General features: G+C 37.1%; 1 long non-coding RNA gene across 1 annotated transcript; it reads right to left on the bottom strand.

Moving 5' to 3' along the window:
• Positions 1-638: 638 nt before the first annotated feature.
• Positions 639-3,651, bottom strand: LOC129162168 (uncharacterized). The gene is made up of 7 exons (XR_011521036.1): positions 3,374-3,651; positions 2,589-2,699; positions 2,057-2,119; positions 1,919-1,984; positions 1,706-1,848; positions 1,398-1,636; positions 639-1,321 (listed from the first exon to the last, which is right to left on the bottom strand). It is a non-coding gene; the product is annotated as an uncharacterized lncRNA (long non-coding RNA).
• Positions 3,652-3,960: the final 309 nt, after the last annotated feature.

The raw sequence follows: 3,960 nt of genomic DNA on the forward strand, positions 1-3,960 counted from the left end.
AGTAACAGTTGACAATCTATATTGTAAATAAAATTAATCCTATCAAATTTTTAGCATTTTATTACAAGTAACTAGCTTATTTTTAATTGCTTTGCCATTCAAGATGGGATGAATATATCAAAGCATATAAATAATTTATGTGGAAATCATGAATAAACACTGCATTCTGTGTAGTCCTCCTATAATCATGGTTGTTTTCATAGGGTTTCTGTTTATTGTTGGTTTAGCCCAAATTTTGACTAGATGTAAACCTGATCTGTGTCAAAATTGATTAATATGCAAGAGTACTTTTTATATTAGTATAATTTTTTTTATTCTAATACAATTTAGAGTTCAGTGATTGAGGAATCCTCTGAGGAAGAGTTTGAACCTCCTATTGCATCCTCAAGACGTGGTGCAAAAAGGAGATGCCCACCATCATCTCAAAGCCGTGGTGCATCCAGAGGCCGTGGTGTGTCTAGAGGCCGCGGTGCATCCAGAGGCCGTGGTGTGTCCAGAGGCCGCGGTGACTCCAGAGGCCGTGGTGTGTCTAGAGGCCGCGGTGCATCCAGAGGCCAAAGAAGTGTGAGACACTCAGCTGTGGACCTTGGAGATGATCTCTCTCGAGTTCGGAATCTTTGTTCCGAGCGAATAGACTTTGAACGTGTAAGCATAACTGTTGCTGTAGCATCTCTTTCCACTTTTGTAGCAACACATACAGAACCTGAACCCTCAGCAGGCTATTGACATCCTTACCATGGTGCTGGACAGAGACCCTGGTGTTCTCTTTGATGTACTTGCCCTCTCTGGTCCACCAGCCACAACACATCCAACACCCAATCAACCTTCATGGTGTGTATGCTCCCACTGCAGAGATATGCCAACTGATTTGGAAAAGAAATGCTGCCAACAGCCTCCCCAGACATGTATTTCAACTGTACCACACATGGAGGAGTTTATTCTGCAAAATTCCCTGACCCCAATGGTAACTACACTGGTTTTATTCCAAGACGATTGTAAATAAATGTATATATTTGATATTTTACATAAGTTTGTTTTTAGATATTTTTGTTTGATGCTCAAATAAAGTGTTCTAAAGCATAACTCTGTGTTGCATTTGTAAAAATACCATAAATTTTAAAACTCCTGCACAACAACAAAAAATTATGTCTACCTCCAACATTTTACATACATTTTTAAATTATTAGTCCTTATTTCCCCAAAATATATCTTTATTTTCAAAAAAAACAAACAAAAAACAAACAAAAAAAACACAGGAAACAAAAATAAAGAAGGTTTTCTCTTGCCTCCCCCAACACCTATGTCTGTGGCAAAGTTTTACCTGTAAATAAAAAATAAACTCAATTAGCAATGGACTATTGTGTGGAAGATGTAAGGCGGATAATGTTTTATTTTACCATCACCGCAAGTCCGTAGGTGTTGTAGAAGTTCCTCTGTTGATTGTGCAGGAACTCCGGACAGCAAACCATAACGCCTTGGATCCTCAGGCCTTAGCTTGTAGCGTCGAGGAAGACCTTTCTTGCTTGTCAAACGTCGGTCAGTTGCTTCTGGGATATTACAGTCATGAACTGTATCCTCTATGTTAATTTCTTGCAGAGTCTCAAGTTGTAATGTTTTTTGTAATGCTGCTCCAGTCCTGTGAACAAAGCTTTTTATTAACTATGCACTATTGCTGTTTTATAGAATGTTAAACGAAAGGAATTACCTTATGTGTATATAAGGTGTGTAGTCCTCATCACCGCTGTCATCAGTACCGCTGTCCATCTAGATGGTTTCATCCTCCTCTGAAGACGAATCAACTTCTGGTTCTCTGTTTGGTGACCATGTGTGTCATCTGATGACTTTATCCTGAATATACACAATATAAAGTTTTTAGTATGGAAAATTAGACACATTTTATTAACATCTGAATACTTACACAGAGATTTGAATATTGTTGAACTCATCCTCGTCAATGTTTGCTTCAATTTCCACACAAGACAACCTAAAAAAGTATTTATTGTTTACTTTTCCTGACAAATGTGACAGCCAAATACAAATACAACCTTGTACTTACATTTGTGAAGATCCTTCTTTTTTAGTTTCACCTTGTTCCATCACCTCCTCCAAATTATCATCCCTATGAAAATAAAATACAAGCACAAGAATATGATTAGAATCAATACATATTTTGTCATTTTGAAGGTAATAGACCTCGTCTATTGGCCGTCATCATCACCCTCTCCTTATTTTTCTCACTCTACTTATTACGCATTTCTCTGTATCCACTGAATTCCTTCTTTACAAATAATTTCCTGTCTCTCTCTTTACATTTTAAAAACACAATTGTGTTATTTTTTTCTCATAAACTTTGAAATAAAAATATAATTTTTTAAAATATGTTTAATTTTGTTGTTGTGAAGTGCCTCAAGAGTTTTATCTTGAGAGGCGCTATATAAAATGTAGTTTTACTATTTATTTCTATACATTTTTTATAGTCATTCATTATCCCATTTCTAGAATTTTTTCAAAATAATCCACCACTAACTTAAAACAAACAGAGGCAAAATTATAATATTCCTGGTAGAGGTTTTTATGCAGCTATTTACCTTTCAGATGATTCTCCATGAATGCTAGACAGAGCTGGCACTGGTGTTGGAGAAATACACAGTTGGCGCTTCAATGGTGTAGATGTTGATGCTTCTTATTTGGACTGATGACTGCAAAAAACAAAGCCCAAAAATTAGTGATCACAAGCTAAACAAGTCTCCCCAGCCTTCACAGATTTTTGCACGAGCTGATTATCATTCCTTTTATTTTAATATGGAGTTTTCACGTAGGTAAGACCACAAACTCAGACGGTAATCTGTACACGTGGCCCACCAAGGTTAGCACAATATGTCTGTCGGTGCTAATGGAAACGTAAGGTTTTGGATACGTTCCTGATCAATCACACCTAATTCTAACTGCTGAATCGTCTCCTCAGACTTCTACAAGTACTACATGAGCTGCTGATTACTCATTTTAATCAAACACGCAGCTCAGGAAAGTGTAAACACCTAATTCAGCTTTCAATATGCTAACTGAACCCCGCTAACAGGGAAGTTATAAACAAGAGCTTAAAACAATATACTGATGTGGCCTATAGTTAAACGCCACACTAATCATTAGCTCCCATATAAACAAAAAACTAAAATCCCCTTTCGTTACTCAAACTTCTTCCAAATATAGCATAAATAGTTTGACTAGCATCGATTCATGTCGACTTAGCATTCAAGCTAATGCTACATTAGCCAATAGGACACCAAGCATACAAAGCTGGTTTGCTCTATTACTTCTTTCAGTGAAATAAAGATTATAAGTACATGTATCCGAAAAACAATAAATAACTTACCTGTCTAAAAGATACTTTGCCAACTCTTCATCCGTTTTCAGGCTGTGTAGATCACGAAAATCTCTCCATCGTGTGTAAAACAATCTCCAATGTTAATTCTACTCAACAGTCTCAAACGTCTTACAGCCACTTTTGAAGAAGGGCTTTTAAACTTTTTAAATGTTTTTTGAGATGGGGAAGGCAGTCGAGGAATCGGTAATTTGGGGTTTTGTTGCTCCATGTTTCTGCAGTAAGCCGAGTGAGGCGCGTGACACTGTTGTGCACGCTGAGACCTGCTCGTGCTCAATGATTGACAGCTGCCCCCTGGTGGAAACGCAGCGCTATTGGTCAACGCGTTAGGCTTGCAGAAATATTGGCTTAGCTCTACAGGGCAGAAGAGGGACTTAGGAGAAAATTGAAATATTAAATATTATTTACTTTTTTTTAAATAAAATTGGGTCAGATGGTCAAAATCAAACATTTTTAAAGTTATTCTACATTTAAATGTTGCAGACTGTGCCTTTAAGGATGATAAAACCAAAACATTAGTAGGTTAATTATGGCTCTGATTGCAAGTGTGAAAAAGTCTCCGCCAGCGCTGGGAGGTT

Source organism: Nothobranchius furzeri, chromosome 7 (assembly GCF_043380555.1).
Source record: "Nothobranchius furzeri strain GRZ-AD chromosome 7, NfurGRZ-RIMD1, whole genome shotgun sequence".
NCBI lineage: Eukaryota > Metazoa > Chordata > Actinopteri > Cyprinodontiformes > Nothobranchiidae > Nothobranchius > Nothobranchius furzeri.